We start from the raw sequence: 25,267 nt of genomic DNA, 5'->3' as shown, positions 1-25,267 counted from the left end.
TACAAAGAGCTTGTAGAATTGCTGTTATTTCTTATTTAAATGTTTGTGGAATTTTCCAGTAGAGCTGCCTGGCCTCAGAATTTCTTTCCTAGGAGTTTTTAAATTACAGGTTAAATTTTCTTAGTAGTTACAGAGATATTCAGTTTATCTATTTCATGTCAGGTGAATTGTGGTTATTTGTTTTCTTTTTAGGAATTGGTCTATTTTGTGGAAATTGTCACATTATGTAAGTAAAGTTATTTGGAGTATGCTCCTTTTATCCTTTTAAGTCTACAGTGTCTTTAATAATATCCCATTACATTTCATTGTGTGTCATCTCTCTCTTTTCTTTGTCGTTATTGCTAGCGATCTGTCAATTTGATTGGACTTTACGAAGAGCTAGCCCATAGTTTCATTGATTTGCTCTATTGTTTTCCTGTTTTTACTTTGTTCTCTTACCTTCATTTTAAATTTTTTTTCAGTTTTCATCAGGCTTACTTTGCTCTTCTTTTTCTGTGTTCTTGAGGTGGATGCTTAAATTGTTGTATTGAGGCTTTTTTTCTTTTCTAATGTGTATTTTTAGTGCTATAAATTTTCCTCTTAGCACTGCTTTAGCTGTGACCCACAAAATTTGATATGTTGTGTTTTCATTTAATTCAATGCACTTTTTAAATTTCCTTTAAAATTTTGATTCATGGATTATTTAAAAGTGTGTGATTTAATTTTCAAGTGTTTTGAGTTTTCTTATTATTTTTCTGTTACTTATTTCTAGTTTGATTCCATTGTGGTCAGAGAGCACACTCGGTAGGATTTCAAGTTTTAAAATTTGTTGAAGTTTCATGGCCTAGGATAATGGTATATTTGGTATATATTCCATAGGAACTTGGAAGAGAACATGTTTTCTATTATCAGGTGGAATGTTCTATAAATGCCAATTAGATCCTATTGATTAATGGTATTATTAACTCTTCTAAGTAATTGCTGATTTTCTTTCTAGTTGTAGTTGAAAAAGGGCTGTGGAGGTCTCCAGTTAAATTGTGAACATATTCATTTCTTTGCATTCTCTCAGGTTTCATTTTACATATTTTGCAGCTCAACAACAGTTTGGTGCACAAACAGTTATGATGGCTGTATCTTCTTGCTGCGGGAGATTGAACTTTTTATCATTAAACAATGTCTCTGTCTGTCTCTTGTAGTTTTCTTTGCTCTGAAGTCTGTTTTATCTGATAGTAATATAGTCACTCTTGCTTTCCTTTGATAAGTGTTTTCATCGAATGTCTTTCTTCCATTCCAGTTTTAACCAGCATATACTGTCATATTCGTGGTGGCATTCAGGGCAGGGCAGGTTCTTCGTTACTGCTAGGCAGAGTGGTCTTCTTGTGGGTTCCATTGATGTTACAGTGAAAGCAACCTCATTACAACTGGTTAATGGTAAACCTTTTGACTCTCCTCTAGGTCTCCTTTGACAGTATTCTAGTGGAGAGGGGGCGGGGTGTCCTCTTTGTTACCATCCAGCAGGGGTGAAACTTCTACCTCCGTTTGGTGTTCTCTGACATCATCCCGGTGGGCATGTTTAGTTGCCTCATGATAGCCTTGCAGGCATAGAAGTCTAAGTTCCCCACTTAGCATTTGCTGGTATGGTTGAAGTGGGGCCACATTATTCTTTGGTGTTTGGCTGGAGTAAAGCAGCTATTATCAAGTTCTATCTTGCTAGGCTGCACCTTTGAATAGAGAAAACAGGCTTTAATTGTGAATTTTTTGTCTGTGCTCTTTGATATTTCCTTGTTGCCCATTACTTCAGCTTCAGGTCTGGGATATATGAGGCAAAAAGAAAACCTAGAGTACAAAACACTTGATCATCAGTTTCTGAGGTCCCTGAACAATCTGTTTCCTTCTCTCCATCTTTCAGAGTCTTCTTACATTTATTTTATATAGAATGCCCAGGATCTCAGTTGTACTTAGTGGGAAAAATAGAAAGAAGTATGTCTACTCCATCTACAAAGAAATGGAAGTCTCCAGGCAAAATTTTAAAGGCTATAAGCCTAAAAACATAATTTGTTGGATTTTCAAATATTCTGGGCAGAGATAAATTTATCAATATAAGCTAGACTTGGATTTTGAATCCTAGTCAGTTATTTGCCAGATAGTCTTTGGTAGATATTTAATAAGCCATTATAATACCTAAATTCTTTGTGTTAGTCAAATAATCCCAAATTGTGGTGGTTTACGGTAGCGAACTTCTGTCTCCCTTACAAAGTGGTCTTGAGGTCAGTTATAGCTACTTAAGGCTGTGTGTCAGACTCAGGTTTTCTGATTTAGGACTATGGGTCTGCTCCTCATGTTTTCTCATTCTGGAACCAAGGCTAAAGGAGAAATTCTCTGAATATATGCTGTTATTTCATGGCAAGGGCAGAAATAAGAAACTGACAAACATGCAGTGACTATTAAAGCTTCTGCTCAGAACTGATATATTGTTGCTTTTGTTTGTATTTTATTGGCTAAAGCAAGTAACATGGGCAAACCTAAAGTCAATTTGGTAGGAAATATACTGCTTTTATACAAAGCAGACAAGTTACATGGCAAAAGGGCATTGATTTATAATCTTTCAAAAAATGGAGTGAATAAATATGAAATTTTTACTCTAATAATCAGAGAATTCTCAGGTTCTAGGTTAATTGAGAAGAAACCTGATTTAATTTGATATATATTCTGAAATAGAGAATTGTCAAAATATATTTTATTTTTTTTAAGGTTTTATTTATTTATTTGAGAGAGAGCACAAGCAGAGGAAGGGTGAGAGGGAGAGGGAGAAGCAGACTTCCCACTGAGCAGGGAGCCCAATGTGGGGCTCCCTCTCAGGAGCTCCATCCCAGGGTCCTGGGATCATGACCTGAGCTGAAGGCAGATGCTTAAGCGACTGAGCCACCCAGGTGCCTCTCAAAATATATTTTCTATTAAATATGCAAACCTCAGGGCGACTTGATTTCAGCTTAGGTCATGATCTCAGGGTTGTGAGATCAAGCCCTGTATCAGGCTCTGCTCTCAGTGGGGAGTCTGCTTCTCTCCATCTATCTCTCTGCCCCTTTGGCCCTCCCCCCTTTCACATGATCTCTCTCTCTCTCTCTCTTTCTCTCTCAGATAAATAAATCTTCAAAAAAATAAATAAAGATGCAGACTTCATCCAGGGAAAAAATAGCTCTATAATATGTTGTAAATTTTTTACATATGCTTTAAACTAGTTATTAACTTAAAGTGATGTGTCAACGTAGGTTACCTGAAATGTGTGTTAGGTTTCAACTTAATTTTTAAAATAAATATCATAAAAATTATTTCCAGGTCAGTACTTTCCAGCCTACCTACGTTTTACTTTGCCTTCCAAAATCTCCATTAGAATATAGGTATATCTACAGAGACAGAGATATCTCCACTGTGTCATGAAATCATATGTTCAGGCCAGATACAGAATAATTCATAAAATGATAGCAAGGGAGAAAAAAGATTTTTAGGCAGCTGGAGTGAGAAGAAAAATAGAAAGAAAATGTTCTGTACTGGGAACTATTTTAAGTAAAGAATCTGGGGCAAAACTTTACATAGCTTCTTCTTTCTAAATGAGAGAATTGATTCTTAGCCCCACAAATTCAATAGTGAGCTCATATGAGTTCCACATAAAGGATTCCAGCATAAAGGAAGCAATACAGTGTAGTGAGATATAAATTAGTTTGTGTTGCTTACCTTTGTTTAGTTACGTATCTTGTTATTTGTTGATAACTGCATAGGGATTATACTAGTTACCTAGCCTGATACACAACCAACTCAAATAAATAGAACTAAAAATTACTTAACATATCTGTATTCAAGACCCAGTATACAGTAATTGAAAGGAAATATGGAGGTAATCTGATCCCATCCTTTCTCATAAAAGACTTCTATCTTCAACATCTTGTTTGAAAAACTACTGTGATGCTGAGACACTATTCCTTACTTTCTAATACCTATGATTGTGAGACAGAACTTATATTGAGTTGAAATTTGCCTTTCTCTATTTTCTATTATTATTATTGTTATTATTATTTTCATTTTTCTAATTTTTATTTAACAATAGTAACAACAATAAAAAACACCTAGCAAGTGGTAATCATAAATTGGCACACAGTAGACACTCAAAACCAGTTAATTTATATGTTGTTTCATTAACCTAATAGAGAAGATGAGACAGATGACCAAAAAGATAAAATATGAGACAATGTATCATGTTTACACTGGAGATATGCAAAGTATTAATGGGACTCCAAGCAGTAGAGATTATGTGCTATTGGGGGAGGGGAACATACGGGAAGGAAGAAAGAAATCTATTTTCAAGGCGGAATTGACACAAACTTCAGCATTTAGGTAGAATTCCAGCTGATAAATGTGGGACGTAAGTAAGAAGAAAAAGATTGTAAGTGAAAGGATGCGGTTACAATAGGAGAAGGAGAAGGTAAGACTCAAAAGGGAGACTAGATCCCTGTATTAGTCGGTTTGGGCTGCCATAACAAAATACCACAGGTGAAGTGACTTAAACAAGAACTTATTTTTTAACAGTTCTAGACGCTAGAAATCGAAGATCAAGGTCACCATTAGGGTTGTTTTCTAGTGAGATCTCTCTTCCCGGTTTGTTGATGGCACCTCCTTCCTGTGTGCTTATGCACACATGGAGAGGGAGAAAGGTCTGGTGGTTCTGTCTCTTCTTATAATGATAACCTGTCCTATAGGATTAGGGCCCCAACCTTATAATACCATTTAACCTCAATACAGACTGAGATTTAGTACTTAATTCAGTTAGAATTAGAGAGCCATTGACACAAAAACCTGGATTAGGAGAGTGACATCTAAAGCTTTCATGCAGTTTTCCTTAAAATTTGTACAACTTCTCAATTGCTTTCCTGCAGGTCTGAGGCTAAACATGGCATAGCCTATTGTTAAATTCAAAAGTAATGATTCAACAAATATCCTTAGAGTTTCATTTGAGACTGAGGAGTAAGTGAATCCCAAAGAAATCTTCATTGTATTTATAAGATATAAATATAAATAAAGCAAAATTATTTAAACTCAACCACTCATTCCAGTCAAAGCAATCACTACTGTTAGATTTTTCCTAATATAAATCTGAACTGCAGTTCTTCATGTCTGTACAGAATCAGTCTCTATAAAATACTTGATGCCAAGTTATCCATGTGAAGTAGAGATATGTTTTGTTTTATAATTACTATGAAAATGTGGATATCAATAAAAAAAATCACAGAGTTTCTGTCTTTGCTGGCTGAATACAATTTTAGGCTGTTTCTTTTACTGCTTTATGAATTATTAAAAGCTTTTGTCATTTCATTCATTTTTGGCTAAAAAATTAGACATGATTTACGGAGATTTAAAATAAGGCAATATGAAGTGGAAAGCTAAAAACACAATCTCATTAATTCACAACTTAAAAATTCTGCCACCAAAAGGGGAAAAATATTTTGGGATTTCTTTCTCATAATTTTCAATATTGCCTACATAATCTGAAATTCATCACATAATTAAATATTCTCTGGCTTTATTTTTGTCAACTCAGTGCTTACACTTCTTAACTCTTTTCAATTGGGTATGTTTTCCTGTCTATTACAATAGACAAGTTATTAAAACATGTTTTAGTCTGTTTTATTAAAATTTATTAAAGGAGATGCAAAAGTAATTTATACTAGCCATGATTTAAGAAAAAACTAAAAACAATGTTTTTTAGTTTGTAATTTCATACTAAATGTTGAGATGTAGCAAAAGTTATTTTGTCATGTGTGATAATAACACATCTGATTTCTGAGCAAAACATGGCAATGCAGGAATAATCTTATATAAAGAGTGATGCATAGGATTTATTTGACTCTCAGGTAAGGGAACAACATAGTGTGTGCTAACACTGATTTGTCACTTTTGGTTGACTTCCAAAAGTCAGTATCACATTAAGTGGAAAGGACTTCTCATCTGAATAAAAATGTGAAAAATTTCACAAGTTACTGTGAAACTATACAGTTGTAGCATCTTGTAATCTTCCCAGTAATAAACAAAAACATTTGGTGAGAAGGCGCGTATTACCAATCTACGGATGGTCATATTTTTTAAAGTTAAACCATCTCTTCATGTCCTCTGTTTTTCTATCTTTAATTTGCTTACATAGCAAGGAAAGGCTGATGATAATTCTTTATTAGGTGGAACAGAACCTCTTATATGGGAGCATAAGTATGCCCAGGCTGAACTATATTGAAAGAGTAATGAGAATTTGCCTAGAGTCCTGGGAAATAACTTGATTTTTTGTTTCGTTTTGTGTTCTAGCTTTGACATGGAGACTGGGGGGATGATTCATGGGGAGAAGAGGGAAGGCACAGTAACAGAATAGGGAAGCACTAATAAACCAGCCAATTGAAGAAAAAGTAGAAGGGATCGTGCGCTGTTTTGCCATTTCAGTCACCGTGGCCAGTAACCTCATCGATTGCAGTTTTCTGCTCTTGTCTTCTCTATCTCATACTCACAATTGAGAAAACTAAGGCTCAGAGAAGCTACGTGATTATATTAAGGACATTAAGCTTCCACGTGGTAGAGATGTGTTTTTCATTACATTTTGCTAAGCAGTGTTTAATCCGACATAATAGTGAGCATAGGACAAAAAAAATTATTTTCATGAAAAAGACACTTCTATCATGAAATATATTCAACTCTTAAAAATGTGTCGCTTATTTTGTTATGTAATTTTAAAACCTCTACTTTTAGCTCAATATATATGTAGGATCTTTACATAGCTTGTAAAGTATTCCATGTCTGCATCATTCCTGTTGAACTCCACAATAAACCTGAAAGGCAGACAGAATCTATTAATCTGATAAAACATCATCTCAGAGAGTTCAAGTGACTTTCCCAAGATAATACTGCAAATATCTGAAATAGGTGAATTCAAAAACTATTTTCAGACTCAAGCATCCTACGTTATTCTATACTGTTATATATTGTCATTAGATAACCAAGTATATACTAAAGTTCTCTTCTGACACTTACATTCGGAGAAAAATCTAATGTTCCCACATATGGAATTAATGTAATTGTTTTAAGCAATATCTAATTTTTATTGTTTTAAGTATTTCTAATTTTTATGTGATTTCAAGATAATTTGAAAATACATATTTGGAATTCTTAAAAGCTAACTAGTTGGCTACTTGCTAGTAGTGACCGGACTTATCCAGAATTGTAGCTTTTATAGATCTACATTCTCACTTAGCATGACCTTTAAATAAAATAACTGCATATTGTCTGAGAACTATTATGATTTCAAATGAAACAAACATATATATTGAAATATATCAGTAGGCTCTGGATTGTCAGTGTTACAATATAGTTATATCACTTGTGAATTTTAATAATACATCTATGGAAGCTTACAAAAACAAATAGAAAAAAATTAATAATAATAATTTAAATTCCCCTATCAAACTTTAGCATGAATATCATCAATATGTGCAATGTGTAATTTTGTTCATTATATTATAATGTGATATGTAACTATATCAGATATGAATTTACTGTATTAAATAAATGTGCCTATACCAAACAATATATATTATTTTTAGTCAAGAATTTAAGATAGCCGTTCTAGAGTATTTTGACTATATACAATTTTTGCCACTGGTGCTGAATTCAGAAACTAATATTCTTTAAGATGTTTTCCCATTGTAATCTTCAAAATGGGAAATAAATAAAGGCCAGAGTAGAAAGATAGGATTTCTTTTAACCAGAAATCTGATTGAAAAAAGGGAGTGGACTTTTGCCAGGATAAAATGAAAGAGGGAAAGAGGGAGTCTTTCTGAAATAGAATCCAAAGGATTCTATGATTTCTTACTGTTGGTTTGACTAACTTGAATTCCCATCAACCAAAGACCACCAAGTACACACCTGTAGTCGAAAGTTATTACTTGATGCAGCAAAAGAGTCTGCACACCATGGGAATTTGTAGGGTACCTCAAAAGAAGGAGAGTGAAGTCAGGGAGAGAGAACTTCTGGAGTTTTGGGTGCTGGCGTCATAGGATGACCTTGGGAGGCATTGGTGGGATTGTGTAAATGCTAGGGTTGCTGGAAGTGTCAGAGGTCTCTATCTTTAGGATTTGTGATTTCATGTGGAATCACTGTGGATCAGTTTGTGTGTGCTCTTATCTAAACCACACAGGTCTAAATAAACTGGTGCTAAAAGTATGAGTTTAGATAATGTGTGATAAACATGATTTCTCTGGCACCTTCTATCTATTTTATGATTCAGGGTAATCACAACTTTTAAGTTGTGGTTTGTGTTTCAATTTTCACAGCCACTATGCCGGCAAATCTTTACCTTTCTCACTACTGACAAAATTTATAATTGAGGGTAAGTCATTTAAATTCCTTTTGGTCAGTGCTTTCATGTGTATAATAAAAATCTTACAGTTGACATTCAACAAACTTTATACTTCTAAGTCTGAAATACTGAAGCCCAGACACTAACTCTTAAACATCTATCTTTAAGCATAAAGAAGGAGCTGAATTTTGTATCAGGTAAGCTTTATCCATCATCTCAAATTCCACATCGGAAAAATTGTGTAAATACAATTTTTAAGTATAAAAAAACAGAAAATGCCAAATCCTTATTTCCCAAATACCCACTAAGCATGTGAAAATAAATTGTAATATAAAATTATGGGAGCTTTCAACCACAATGAATTTGATAGTAAGTGCACTCTTGTTAAGTAAAAAAAAAAAAATAATAATAATAATGATTATAATGAAACCATTGACTCAAATGAATATTCATTACCTTTGTCAGAGATCAAAAGAATCACGGTAACCACAGATGAAATTGAAAACACACAGGCGCATTGTTTTACTAGTTAGTTGTTTTAGTCTCATCAGGTTGCCATAACGAAATACCATAGACTGGGTAGCTTAAACAAGAGAAATTTATTTTCTCTCAGTTCTGATGACTACAAGTTCAAGATCAAGGTGCCAGCAGCATTCGGTTTCTAGTGGGAGCTCTCTTGCTGGCTTGCACAGGGCCACCTCTCTCCATATCCTTACAAGCATAGGTGTCTCTCCTCTTCTTAAAAGTACACCATCCCTGCTGAATTAGGAACCCACTCTTACGGATTTATATAACCTTTATCATATTGTCACTGGCCCTGTCTCCAAGTACAGTCAGTCACTCCAGAAGTTAAGACTTCAACGTATGAATCGAGGCACAATTCAGTTGAGCGCCAGTAAACCTCAAATAATAATCTGCCTTCAGCAAAACACTATATTCTCTATTAAGAATATAAATGTTTTGTTACTTTTATCTCATGAAAAAATAAATCTGCATAAAATGGAGGGATTTCCATTGCCTTCTCTTTGTAACCCTTTATCTTTCCACTGAAAAGAGGTCCTCTATGAGGACGGTGAGAAATCCCTTGAACTGGACTGGTAAAATCTGCCACTTCTCTGTGTCATTCCCACCTCTGACCTCTTCAGAGATTATCTTGGTAGGATGCCTGGTGGGTTTGGCTTTGAGTGATCTGACCTTCAGCACTTCCTTAAACATGGACATAAAAAGGATCAGCTTCCAGCAGTTTAAACTGAAGTGAAGCAAACCACCGAGATAAAAAAAAGAAAGAAAGAAAAAAAAAAAAGAAAAAGAAAAAAAAGTTTAACTTTAAAAGCAATTTTACTTAAAATTTCTGGTTTTCCTTTAAGACTTATCATAGCCTAATTTAAATGAACAGATTTCTAGATCATTCACTATCAATTGGCTAATTATTGACTAGAAAGTTTCCTGGCTTTTATCCTATTTCAAGTAATGTAAAGGCTCCATTATGAGAAGATATAAATGGCTAACTTAATTTCCAAAACCATTATTTCATTTATTTTATTCAACATAGCTGGACTTATTTTTAATGAGCTTTGGGGAAAAAAAAACGTTTCGAGCTCACTGCTTCTACATCGAGTTGTATTTCTTTTATTAAATAACCTGATTTATGATGTGGCTTCATTAATTTGATTTTTAGTTCATTATCACATCGTAAATAGGAATTCTCTAAATACCGATCTATTATCTTTTTACTTGACCCAAAATAGGCGAAAACAAAATAAAACAAAAAAACTTAATTCCCACTGTTATAATGAGTACATTTTACCGTATTTTTTTTTTCTTCCTTGTAAGTGGAATGACACACATTGTTTTAGCAAAGACACCTTTTATTCATGCCTCCCTTTCTTTTCCTGATTACAACAGCCCCTCCCCCTCTCCCTCAGGTAACTCAATATTAAAAACTCAGTGTGTTCATATGTGTTTTTCTCCTTTTATGGACTGCATAAAGCTATGTAGATGCGCACTAATGTACGTACTCATACACACATATACAGAGTTGGTTTTTTTGTTCCTGTTTTTATTTTTGTTTTTCATTACCTTGAACTGTTCTATAAAAGTTATCTTTATATGTAAGTTCTTATAAATTGGTACATTTGGTTCTACAGAATAGCTTTCTAGGAAAGGAATAGGTGTTTTTTCTTAGTAGGTATTGTCATATTCTCATTTTACAGATTAATAATACTGAGGCTTTTGGAAAAGAAGGCTGAGCAAGGTTAAATCACATTACATTTCAACCTGCAATCTAAGACTACCCTTTCACCTCACGTCTATATAAACATGAAATCTAGAGCATTTTAACTTTCTCTCTGGTTGTAAATCATTATATTGATTTCTATTTCCCTAATAACTAGTCAGTTTCCTTTTTCCCAAGTGTGTTAGTCATTTGGATTTACTCTTGGTACACGTATATCTTTGTCCATTTTTATACTGTGTGTTTTGTCTTTTTTCCTGACTATTTGTAAGAACTTTTTATGTATTACTGAAATGAACTCATGGCCTGCTATTTGCATTTTCATTTTTTCCAGATACAGCATGTATCTATTGATCTTGCTTGTTACATATTTTTTTGCACACAAATGGTTTAAATTCCATTTAGTAAATTCTGAGTTTCTAGATACTCTAGGTGTCTAGCATTGTACATGAACTTGCAAGAAAACAATCAGTGTTTTAATTCAACTGATGTTAATTTTTGTAAATAGTGTAAGACAGGGATCCCTTTTTAATTTCTCCCAGATCAATGCATTGCTGTTTCAGCACTGAATATTAAATATGCTGGTCTTTTCTCATTGAATGCCTCTACCACAATTGTTGTATTAACTTTATTATTTTGACAAGGTATTCAATATAATATGGTATCCAAAAACATAACGCTTAAAAAGTTTTAAAAGTACTTATATTGCTCGTTCTCTAATGTGCTAATGCAAATTGGTAAGTGTGAAGATGGGATTCATGAATTCTATCTCCTTGCTTTAGTAGAATTCTCCTGAATTTGATGTGTATGGAAAATGAACTTGTCAGTATTTCAACCATGTCAGTATTTCAGCCTTTGACAACCACGAAATCATTCATTTTCACAAGCATTTTAATTATCCTTGCCATATATAGGTGGTTTTTATATATGTGTGTATTATATACACATACATATTTTTATATATTTTTTGTGGATTTGTGTGTGTGTGTGTATGTTATTGTATAGTATTCTTCTGTTTCTCCCAGGGCTAGGCACAAATGAGCTTTGTGAAAATTTGAGCTCATTAAATGTGCACACCTACTTGTTGTTGGGGCACAACAGGAAAAGAATGTAATGTTCAGGAAGGTTGCGTGTGTCAAACATGAAAGCATGCACTTTGAATTTAGATAGTCTAGATTTGGATCTCTGTTGTGCCACTTAATGAGCTGTGTGATCATAGGCTCCTTGACTGCACTGCACCCGAATTTCCTTATCTGTAAAAAAGAGATAACAATAGCTATATCATTTTAAGTACCAAATAGTGTCAGTGTGTTAAAAATTTAATAAAAGATATGGCTCCTATGAATTGTTCTATATATTGGTTCCTTTTCTCCATTTTGTTCCAGAGTATATTCAGTATATTAATCTGTAAAATGAGAAAAGGAAAGTAATCCAGAATCTCTCCTCAATTCTTTCATTCTTTTGTTTTTAAAGATTTTATTTATTTATTTAGCACATGAGTTGGGAGGAGAGGCAGAGGGAGAGGGAGAGAGAATCCCAAGTAGACTCCACACTGAGCATGGAGCCAAACGTGGGGCTCAGTCTCATGACCCTGAGATCATGACCTGAGCCGAAATCAAGAGTCTGATGCTCTTCAGACTGAGCCACTCAGGTGCCCCTCAATTCCTTTATTCATAACAACTGATGCTCTTTCTCTGTTAACTTGTTTTGTCAAAAGTGAGAAAGACCAAGAAATATGTAGGAACTCCATGATTTGTCTCCATCATCACTTTTATGCATTTCTACTTTTAATGTCTGTTTCTCCTCTTTGCTTCCTGAGAACCTTCTTTCTACTTCCTCCCTATCCTCCAGTGGTATCACATCAGCCTCTTGTCAAGCCCACCTTTATTTACTCCTCTCAAATTAGTCATGTCCTAACACCTTTCTACATGTTTTCCTATCAAGAGCTAGGTTGATATACAATTTTTACACTCAGTTTCAGTTTTTACAATGATCCTGAGAAGTAGGTATTAATATTATATCAGTGTTACTGAAGAGGCTATATGACTTGTCCAAGAACCATGCCAAAAAATGGCAAAGCCTATATTCAAACACAAACTTTCTGATTATAAATTTCATGTGCGTTCTGCTGTCCCTTATTTGTATATGACTGTTTTGTTTGATTGACTAATCCGAGTTAGGTGACAGTGATTAAGAATTAATAGATAATTTGCCAAAGTTTAACCGATGACTCACCATTTAATAGATTTATTTGGTCACAGAAATAAATGTGTCTGTGTATGTGGTGTGTGTATGTGCATGTATAAAGCAATTACTTTACATCTCAGGAAATACTTTTTTTTCTTTTTCCAGGACATACTTTTAAGTTATTACCTCTACCAAAAAAAAAAAAAAATCATATTTCAAAACGAGGCAAATAGATTTAAATGTAGAAATGTTTCAAGTGCCATAGGAGAGTGACTAAGAAACTAGAGTAAAAACTAGAGGTTGGAATTATTATTTATAGGATTATAATGAATAATAAATATGTATTATTTACCAGGGCCACCTATGGTACTCAGAATGTCACTAGACATCTCAGATGTAGCCTTGCTTTACAATTCTAAATACTCAAATAGTAGACACTACATTTCTTTTACGTGGAATTGCATGCAATCTTTATGGCAAGGCATCATGAAAATGTACATTTATATAGCAAATAAAAACACAGAGTACACAGTTATATTTACTTTTCAGATAAACAACAAATATTATTTTTAGTATAAGCATATGCCATGCAATACTTGGGATACATTTATACTAACAATTATCCATTTTATCTGAATTTAAATTTAACTAGGTATCTTGTGCTTATCTGACAACTGATTTTTTATATATCTAATACTATACCCAAATCAGTGCTCATATTGATGTTCAAAACAATAACAACCACTAACAACTACAAAGGATCATCACATTGCATTAACCTTTTTTTGTGTGTGATAAAACCCATATAACATAAAATTTAGTTTCTTAACCATTTTAAGTATATAGTTCAGTAGTGTGAAGCGCATTTGCATTGTGCCCCATCTCCAGAACTCTTTTCATCCTGCAAAATGGGAGTTATATACTCATTGAATAACCTGTCATTTCCCCCTCATTCTAGCCCCTGTCAATCACCATTCTACTTTCTGTCTTTTTGAATTTGACTACTGTAGGTTCCTCTTATAAGTGGAATCGTGCAGTATTTGGGGTTTTTTTGTGACTCTCTTATTTTACTAAGCATAGTATCTTCAAGGTTTACCCATGTAGCAAGTGTCAGAATTTCCTACCTTTTTTAAGGCTGAATAATATTCCACTTTTGGTTATCTATTCATCTGTCAATGGATATTTGGATTGCTTTCACCTTTTTTAGTTATTATAAATAATTCCTCAGAATTGGTGTCTTAGTCCCTTCAAGCTACAGTAACAGAAGTCCACTGACTGGGTAGTTTATGAACAACAGAAATGTATTTCTAACAGTTTTGGAGGCATTGTTGGGTGAGGGCTCTCTTACAAGATGCAGACTTCTCATTGTGTCATCACATGGGAGAGGGGGCTGGGGAGCTCTGTGGGATCTTTTTTATAAGAGTACTAATGCCATTCATGAAGATTCTACCCTCAGCCTCTTTACCTGCCACAGGTATCACCTCCTAACACCATCACATTGGGCATTAGAATTGTAACATTTGAATATTGGGACATCATAATAATTTAGACCATAGCAATTGATTTCTCCTTAGGCTCTTCTTGTCCTGTAAATGTCCCTTTTCTTCCTGTGTTGTCACATGGTCTTTCTTCTAGGTATATATGTATTCTAACTTTCTTTTCTTACAAAAGTACCAGTTGTATTAAGTTAAGGCCAAGCTCATTTAAATTTCATTATCTCTTTAAGGACTGTACCCAAATATAATCACTTTCTGAGGTACTAGGGATTAGGAATTTGGGGGACATAATTCTATTTGTAATAGGTATAAAACCAAACTTCTTAGATCATATGGTAATTCTATTTTTTTTGAGGAAACTCCATACTGTTTTTCATAATAGCTACACCTTTTTGTATGTCCAACAATAGTGCATAAGGATTCTCTTTTCTCCACATCCTTCAAAACCCTTGTTATTTATTTTTTTTGATAGTAGCCATCATAATGGATGTGAGGTGGTGTCTTCTTGTACTTTTGATTTGCATTTTTCTAATGTTGAACATCTTTTCATGAGCTTATAGGCTATTTCTGTATCTTATTGCAGTCATGTCTATTCAGGTCCCTTTGCCCATTTGTAATTTTTATTTTATTCATTTATTTTTTTAATGCTTTTTTTTTTTTTTAAGATTTTTATTTATTTGACAGAGATAGAGACAGCCAGCGAGAGAGGGAACACAAGCAGGGGGAGTGGGAGAGGAAGAAGCAGGCTCATGGCGGAGGAGCCTGATGTGGGGCTTGATCCCAGAATGCTGGGATCACGCCCTGAGCTGAAGGCACACGCTTAACCGCTGTGCCACCCAGGCGCCCCTCATTTATTTTTTTTAAAGATTTTATTTATTTATTTGTCAGATAGAGAGAAAGAGAAAATGAGCGCAAGCAGGGGAAGTGGCAGGGGGAGAAGCTGACTCCCTGCCGAGCAAGGAGCATGATGTGGTACTCCATCCCAGGACCCTGGGATCATGACTTTAGCTGAAGGCAGACACTTAACTGAGCCACCCAGATCCCTGCCCATTTTTTAAATTGGATTGTTTTGTTGTTGAATTGTAGGAGTTCTTTATGTATTCTGGATGTTAAGCCTTTATCAATATATGATATGTGAATATTTTCTTTCATTCTGTAGGCTGCCTTTTCATTTTATTATGTCCTTTGATGCACAAAAGTTTTCAATTTTGATGTAATTCACTTTATCTATGTTAATTTTTGTTGCCTGTGCTTTTTGTGTCATATCAAAGAAATCATTTCCAAGTCCTATATCATGAAGACCTTCCCCTGTTTGCTTCTAGAAGTTGTATAGTTTTAGCATTATTATATTTAAGTCTTCGACTCATTTTGAGTTAAGTTTTGTATATGGTGTAAAGTAAATGTGCCACTTCATTGTGTTGCTTGTGAATATGCAGTTTCCCTAGTATCATTTGTTAAAAAGACTCTCCTTTCCCCATTGAATGATCATGGCATCTTTGCCAAAAATCATTTGGCCATTTAGATGAGAGCTTATTACTGGATTCTCTGTTCTTTCTGTCTGTCTTTATTTCAGTACTACATTGTTTTGAATACTGTCATTTGTGATAAGCTTTGAAATCTAAGTGTGAGAACTCCAACTTCATTTTAGGGTAGCTGTTTTTATTTCTGCAAAAAAAAAATAGCATTGGGATTTTAATAGAGATCACGTAAGACTACTTTTTGATGGATAGTTGTTCTATTCTTATTCCAATATAGTTCCTAGAATTTAGAGTCATTTCTAATTTTATTAGTTTGGATATTATCTCTCTGTGGAGGTAGAATGTTAAAGATGCTACCAGGCAGCAAAAAGCAGCACGTCTTAGACAGGTTAGCATAAAGAGAAAAAAGCTTAATTTACAAGTCACAAAAGTTAAGAAAAAGTGGATATATATGTGTATTAGCATGCGCAGGGTGCCATAACACAATATCACAGGCTGCATGGCTCAAACAGCAGAAACATATTTTCTCATACTGCTGGAAAGTAGAAGTTCAAAGTCAAGGCACCTTCAGGATTGGTTGTAGATGAGGTCTCTTAGTGAATTTCAGATAGCTGCCTTCTTCTGTGTCCTCCCATGACCTTTCTTCTGTGCTTAAGGAGAGAGAGTGAGTTCTCTGATGTCTCTTCCTCTTCTTATAAGGACACGGGTTCTATGGGAGTAGAGCCCCCACCCTTATGACCTCAATCAACCTTAATTACCTTCTGAAGTCCTTATCTCAGAATACAGTGGCAGTAGGTTTAGGGCTTCAACCTATGAATTTGGGGGTGCGGGAGAGATTCAGTCCATAATAACATAGATTAGAAAATAGAGAATAAGAAAGATTTGCCCCTACCAGATAGTGGCAGCCTTTCATTGAAATGGCCACCTCTGCTGCTTTGGACAAAACTGGCAAAGCAGATGCATGATGGATTTCCAGAGTCCAGTATTAAATTAATATTGTTTTCCAGTGTCCAGAGTTGTGAAAACCAACCTTTTGTGAATGAAAAGACCAGCCTCACTCACTCAATGGCATTTTAAAAAATGATACACAATACATTTTTTACTTTTTGAAAACAACCAAGTACAAATGAACATTTACATATTCAGACATTCAGTTTATATTTGGAGGAAGAGTAGATTCTAGGGAATTGAGTGAGATTATAGTAACAATTTCCCTTTCCTTTAATTTAGAATAAAATATTTAATTTAGAATAAAGTAAAAGTTTCCTGAAAATACAAAACACTAAATCTTTATTGATATTACAGTAAAAAAAATGGTAATGATTTTTTTTTAGATAAATATTGTTTTAGCCTCCCCATGATCTCTTAACTTCTGAAAAACTAATAAAAAGAATTAGAGGAACTACTGAATATTGGACAGTGGAACTACATATGAATGAGGTTTCAAAACCCCCCAATTGGTGTTTTTACCTTTATAAAATATAAGAAGACTACACTCTTGAAAAATAACTATCTTCTAAAATGATATCAAATAGCCATGCTATTTCAGTCACCACAAATAAATCAGAACTCTGTGCAAGCTTTCAAGGATCATTTAAAACCACCAGTTTCTTCACCAAGATTATGAATTTAAAATAGTAATCAATTCTTTATTCAATAATACTTAGTTTACTGTATCACTATTTATGTTTTTATTTACTTATTTTTTAAATTTATTCTCTCTCTTTCTTTCTCTCTTTTTTAAATTAACACAGCCTGAGTTTAAAACATCCCCAACTACCCATGGAAATCATGTCTGCTTGAAGTCAAGTGGCTCACTATTTGGAATCACAATATTTTTGAAAACTCACTGATAGGAAGTTCCAGCTTCACTGTTTTTGACAGCAAGTTAATTTCCCCCTATTACTGCCACAGGTAGCAAAATTTATTCAAGGACAGCTGACTTGCAAATAGGACATTGTATAACAAGAGTATTAGCATAAGAATATGGTGAATTACAACCATAACCTGAATTAAGACCTGGAAGATGTTCCAAACCTATGATTTCAAATGCATGAGATTTGGGGGAAGTGATTTAAACTAAATTACCCTCAGTTTTGTTTTTTTTTAAATCATTAAAATAGAAATGGTAAAATAAAATAATAAAACAGAAAAGTGATAATACGTGTTGTACGTAATGAAAAGAGTGTTATAAGGACATGTTTGTGAAAATGCCCGGCATAGAGAATTTCAAATAGAATTTATTGATGAGTATTCTACAAAAACTTTATATGTGTTTTAGAGATGCATGGAATTACAAGTTTTGGTTAAGATCATTTTTGTTCCTAGAATGACATTTTGATATACATGGGGAGCCAGTGGTTTTATGTGGCACAGAGAAATGATGTCTTCCAAATGTTCAGTATCTGAAAACTTGATATTTTTTCATATTTATCATCCAGTGTTCAGCAGTTCATCCTCAAAATTATTTCCGTAATATGTACTATATACTCCTAAGTAAGAGTGATATGGAAATAGCCCGAGTTGCCCCCTCCTTACCATTTAATCCTAAATAATCATACTAGTTGCAGATTACTAGGACAATACTTTATCAGATTTTTAAAAAAAATAAATAAATATACAAGAAAACAGAAAACCTGTATTCTCATCTCCCTTCTGTGACTAACACTTCCTGTATGACTTTGGACAATTCATCTGACCTTTTACACACTTGGCAATTCTATTCAAAAATGAGGGGGAAATATGTTTTGTATCCAAAAGGGAATAGAACTCTCTTAAGGTTCCGTCAAATATTAAAATGCTTATAATCAGTATAAAACATCTATTTAAAACTTCTATAAATTTCAAAAAAAAAGCTTTCTACAAATTTAATCCCTTATTATATTGAAAAAGAGACGACATCATCCAAGAAGAGCTAGTCTTGTGTTAAATATTCATAAAATCCAATAATTTCTATACTGCCTGTGGTACATCAGCCATAAGGAAATACAATATTATTAACATGAAGAAAATTAAAATAAACATAAAGTGCATTTAAAAATGCAAATTAGTGTATTTGATTGCACAGTCTACACTCAGAACACCTCAAGCCTGCAAACTGTCTGACAAGTGAGTTTACAAAATGAGATTAGCTCTTTACCAGTGACATGTAATTTTGATAAAGTAAGTGATTAAATTCTTCATACTTAGTGGAAGAAAAGCTGTTCTGAAAATAATAGTTGGAATCATTATAATTGTCACTCATAAATTATTTTGTTTATAATAAAACATAGTTGGAGCAAGATAAGGCTGAATCAGTTACCAACATATGTTCTCCCATCTCTTGGACAGTCATTCCTGGAGGGCGATTAGCAAACTGGAATGTTTTAATTTGAATTGGCCAAGTTTCTAAAATTGGATCATGAACATATGCGGTCAAATGATGAGACAGTCCCCTGAGAATCAGGAACCAGGTATTCCAATTCTTCTTTAACTAGTGTCTTAACAAAGTTGCAGATCCTACATACACTTTGCATTTTTACAAAAGAATTACCAAAGTGATAAACTGAGGGAAAAAAGTTTACATAGTCAATAGTCTGACATTGGCAGTTGTGGGGAAAAACAGTAGATTGAGAGACATGATATTTTGCCTGATTTTACCATTTCTAGCTGTGTGAATAATTTACTCTCTAACTTATATATAAATAATTACTAGACAATCTTTTTGGGTCCTTTAGCTCCTCATCTTATGAGCTGTGATCTCATCACTTTTAAAATGAGGAAACTCATTTTAGGATTATTGTAAAAAGTAAATGAGCTAATAATAAATGTAACATACTTACCATAGTATCTAACACATAATACGTTTTCAAAAAGTTATTAAATGTTAGTATGAGGGGCGCCTGGGTGGCTCAGTCATTAAGCGTCTGCCTTCGGCCCAGGGTGTGATCTGGGATCCAGCCCCACATCCGGCTCCCTGCTTTGCTGGGAACCTTTTTCTTCCTCTCTTACTCCCCCTGCTTGTGTTCCCTCTCTCGCTGGCTGTCTCTCTGTCAAATAAATAAAAATTTTATAAAATAAAAAAATTTAAAAATAAAAATAAATGTTAGTTGGGGAGCAGACACTCAACGAACAGTGCTGTTCACAACCCTATTACCTAGTAATCCCAAAATTTTAGTCCCTCTCCTTTATGTATGATATTAAAAAGTTTATCAGTATTCTCTAAACTTGCCAGTGACCAGTACATAAGATGGTACTTTACTTTTTGCCGTGATCATATTATTTTAAAGGACCCCACAAATATTTGGAGGACACCAAAATTCTGTTAATTAAACCAGGAATGAACCATGAACTCAAGAAGTATCTGTAAGATTAAGAAAAAGATTTTATACTAAACAAACAAACAAAAAAACAAAAACAAAAGCAGAGGTTGAAATTTTTCAGCCTGTGAGGTGGCATTTCTTAAAAACCATACAGTTATTGGCTGTTTTATACCATGTAGATATTTTCACACTTGAGGTGCCATAAATATTTCATTTAACAAGTGTGAACATGGGTTTCTGATAAAATTGTTTTTCAAACATGCTTTGGATGAGGTGGAGATTGGAGTAGTCACCAAGAAAAATTATGTATTTTTTCGTTTGTTTTCACCTACAATTAAGAAGAGAATCTATCAGTTATAGACACAGCCATTTTCTCAAGCACATAATTAAAAACAGCTGCCTTGACTCTGGCCTAAAAAACAACAACAACAACTAAATATTCTTATTGTTCATTAGTACCCCATGTATCTCTGTTTTAAATACTTCTAGTGTTTTATACCTCAGGATGCACAATGTAAGAGTCAGCATATTGAGGGGCGCCTGGGTGGCACAGCGGTTAAGCGTCTGCCTTCAGCTCAGGGCGTGATCTCGGTGTTATGGGATCGAGCCCCCACATCAGGCCCTCCGCTATGAGCCTGCTTCTTCTTCTCCCACTCCCCCTGCTTGTGTTCCCTCTCTCGCTGGCTATCTCTATCTCTGTCAACTAAATAAATAAAATCTTTAAAAAAAAAAAAAGAGTCAGCATATTGAGATCTTCCACCAATTCTTTTAGAATTACAGAAAATATACTTCCCCATATTGAAAGAACAAAGCCTTATTAGTCCCATAAATATGAAAGGGAGCAAGCCCTGGAATAGCATGTTGAAGGAAATGCTGCATACAGGTAATAATAGGTTCAGACTGATAGAAAACAGAATAGAGCTAAAGAAAATATAAAAGGTGACTACAGACTGTAACATTTGATGATGCCATTCAGGGCTTCAGAATGAACCTGTCAGTTTGAAGACCCAGGGGCTTGAGATCAGGGGAACAGATCGGTTAACAGATCCGTTAACTCCAGAGCAGCCATCAGACTCTGACAAGGGGAGCACGTCAGGCAGGTCCTTTAACATACTTGTTGGCCTCAGTTTACAAGGAATAATTACAGTATCTGCCTCCCTGTTTATGGTTAGTATAAGTGAGTTAATAGACATAAAGTATTCATTATTATTGTCATTTAGACACAAGGCTTTTCCTGCTGTGCATTTAATTTCCAGCTAGTTAATATTTTGGTCATTGCAAAATACTCAGAAAATTTGGCCTTTAAAATAAGTTTTAAATTAAGTTTGACTTTGTAATGTAGGGATATTATTAAATTTTTTAAACCACCATGTATATATTTAAATTTTATGTTATCTACTTGAGTAATCAATGATTATGACATTACCTATTAAATAAGTTTTATTAATCAACATTTTTTTGTCTATCTTATGTGTGTCAACACTAACACATTATGTTTTAATTTGCCCTTCCATGATCACTTAGGATGTTATAAATCCTTTCGTGTGCTTATTGACTGATGTTCATTCTCTTTGGGATATTTCTGTTCAAGTGTTTTCATTGTTTTTAAGATACCTATCTTTCTGGGGCACCTGGGTGGCACAGCGGTTAAGCGCCTGCCTTCGGCTCAGGGCGCGATCCCGGCGTTATGGGATCGAGCCCCACGTCAGGCTCCTCTGCTATGAGCCTGCTTCTTCCTCTCCCTCTCCCCCTGCTTGTGTTCCCTCTCTCTCTGGCTGTCTCTATCTCTGTCGAATAAATAAATAAAAAAAAATCTTAAAAAAAAAAAGATACCTATCTTTCTCTTATTGATTCATAGTTATCCTATATATTTTTGCATACATTCATTTAGTTGGCATATAGATATAGCCTTTCATGGTTTTAATCTTGTCATTTGGTGGGCAAGAATTTTTTTTTCCCTTTAATGAATAGAGCACAACTTTTCAATCTTTCTTATGCCTAATTTTTTGGTGTCTTGTTCAGCTAACCTTTGCCACCTCCTCCAGATCATAAAAATATTCTCTTATTGGGGCACCTGGGTGGCTCAGCCGTTAAGCATCTGCCTTCAGCTCAGGGCGTGATCCCAGAGTCCTGGGATCGAGCCCCACATCAGGCTTCTCAACTGGGAGCCTGCTTCTTCCTCTCCCACTCCCCCTGCCTGTGTTCCCTCTCTCACTGGCTGTCTCTCTCTCTGTCGGATGAATAAATAAAATCTTTAAAAATATATATATATTCTCTTATTTTACCTTCTAGAAAATTTGCGATGTTATCTTTCATATTTAGTCTGCATTAATCTGGAATTGACTTTTGTGCTATTTTGTTCCATGTGGATATTCAACTAACCTAATATAAAAGTGCTTCATAAAAGTCTGCCCTTTTTTTTTGTTTTCTTTGGTCATTTCAATGGTCTTTTTGTAATAAATTAGGTCCCATTATATTCTTTTCTCTCTCTCTTTCCTCCTCACTCTTGCTGTAACTTTATTCTTCAGATTTCCTGTGTAATTACTGGTCCTTTTCGTTTCCATATAAATATAAGAATTGACTTATAAATGTACACACAATCTTGCTAGAAATTAAACTGGGATGGCGTTGAATCTCTAAATCAAGTTGGGGAAAATTGAAACTTTACAATACTGGTTTTTCAAATCTGTGAACATGTTATGTTAACATATTTAACATATTAACATATTTAACATTCCATTTATTTAGGTCATAAGTTCTCCTTAGTAACATTTTATAGTTTTCTGTATGGAGACTTTCTGTGTAGAGACCATATAAAGACTTTTGATAGATTAATTCATAATTTTGATGCTCTCATAAATATTATTTTCAACTTTTGTTAGTATTTCACAGAATTCCAATGATTTTTTCTTTTTTTTTGTTTTTAAGATTTTATTTATTCATTTGACAGAGAGAGACACAGTGAGAGAGGGAACACAAGCAGGGGTAGTGGGAGAGGGAGAAGCAGGCTTCCCACTAAGCCAGGAGCCCAATGCAAGGCTTAATCCCAGGACCCTGGGATCATGACCTGAGATGAAGGCAGATGCTTAATGACTGAGCCACCCAGGCACCCCCCCAATGAATTTTTCTTAATTTTTATCTTATATCCTATGATTGATTAATTCACTATTGATTCTAATACTTTCTACATTCTTTTAGATTATCTTTCTTTACAGATTTTACTCATTTTGTCCAGTTGTTATAACATTAATTTTCCCTCCGTAACTTCTTACACCAGCTAGAACCTCCACTTCTAGGTTTGTAGATTAGGTGTTCAATTTTACAAAAAATTTTTTTCTGCATAGGTGAGCTTATTATGTTTTTCTTGTAAGCAGTATATCATTATGTGTGTGTGTGTGTATTTATGCAATCTAACAAATTTAATCTTTTAATTAGAGTAACCCATTTACATTTCATGAAATTACTGAACTGCTAAATTTTTACCTGTTATCTTGAAATATTTTTCTATTTCATCACTTTTTATATCCCTTTTTAAAAATATTTTTTTCTTTTATATCTTCAAAATGCCGATAAATGCTGTCAGCATCAAAATTAATGGTCACTTAAAGTACATTCAAAATGAAAAAAAATTAAATGTGTTTTTAGACATACAAAGAATAACCATTTAGCTTTTATAGATTCTTATTTTATTTATTTTTTTATTTTTTTAAAGATTTTATTTATTTATTTGACAGAGAGAGAGAGACAGCCAGGGAGAGAGGGAACACAAGCAGGGGGAGTGGGAGAGGAAGAAGCAGGCTCCCAGCGGAGGAGCCTGATGCAGGACTTGATCCCAGGATTCTGGGATCATGCCCTGAGCCAAAGGCAGACGCTTAACGACTAAGCTACCCAGGCGCCCCTATAGATTCTTATTTTAAAACACTAGAGAATGTACTTTAATAGAAAGAAACATTCAGAAGGAAGGAGTGGGATGAAAGTAACCTTAATCAGCACATATACAGGTGTTAAATACTGAAAAAAACTGACTAGGAACCCCAAAAAGATGCGGCTGAAGATGGCATACAACTTTAGATAACAATAACCTTCATGGAGACTTATGGGGTAGAGGTGGTAGAATTGTTCAGTAGGCACTGAAAGCATGGTAATAACCTTGTAGCAAAAGGAAGGAAGACTGAGATTCTAAACAAACAAAAACGTTTTATTAGCAAAAAAATATTTTATAATACATACAAAACTATATCCCAGTCCTAAACCCCAGCACCTCAGAGTGTGACCTTACTTGGAAATATGGTCATTGCAGATGTAACTAGCTAAGAAAGGTCATATTTGAGTAGGGTGGGCCCCTAGTTCAGTATGATCTGTGTCCTTATAAAAAGGGAAACTTTGGTTACACAGATGCACACTGAGGGAGAATGCCATGTGAAGATGGGAGCTGTGCTGCCCAAAGCCAGGGAAATACTTAAATCTGGGAGAGAGGCCTGGAACAGATCCTTCCCTGGTACCTTCAAAAGTAGCATGGCCCTACCAACACCCTGAGTTCAGACGTCTAGCCTCCAGAACTGTGAGACTACAGATTTCTGTTGTTTAAGCCGCTAGGTTTGTGGTATCTTGTTATAGCAGCCCTAGAAAACTAATGCAAACCTTGTTAGAGCAAAAGAAACCAACCATAAACACATGGAGAATTGGGGAAAAAAATACATCAAACTCTTTAAAACATTGAAAAGGGACACACATTTGTGAACCCTGAAAAAGGAAAACAAGCAAACAAACAAACTGAGCCCCAGGGTTAACTCAGCTTTTCATCTGGACGAGTTCTGTAGGAACTCCTACTCTGTAGGAGTATGGAGGAGATTCCAAGGAAAAGATGGGAGTCTCACTGGTTTGAGGAAATAGAGATTGAAGTTCAGGAAGGTTGGAATGATGGTGATGGAAAGGTCATGGGTCCCAGAAAGAAGGAAGTCATGTAGAAAACAAGCTCCAGAAATATGCACTGGAATCCTCTTGAGTCCTTGCTAAATATTAAGCAGTGTATATAAAATAAAATGCCACAGGGTCTAACAAAGAATAACTGGAACTGAACCAGATGATTCCCAAGACTCATACAAGGCTAGGAATCATTTGAGTTACAACGAGCCAGAGTGAAGAGTTCTTTTTGTTAAGTCAGAATATTCAGTAGAGACCTAATAAGGATCATGAATTAGTAGTGG

This window comes from Ailuropoda melanoleuca, chromosome 17 (genome assembly GCF_002007445.2).
Source record: "Ailuropoda melanoleuca isolate Jingjing chromosome 17, ASM200744v2, whole genome shotgun sequence".
In the NCBI taxonomy this organism is placed as follows: domain Eukaryota; kingdom Metazoa; phylum Chordata; class Mammalia; order Carnivora; family Ursidae; genus Ailuropoda; species Ailuropoda melanoleuca.
This window is presented reverse-complemented; position numbering follows the sequence as displayed.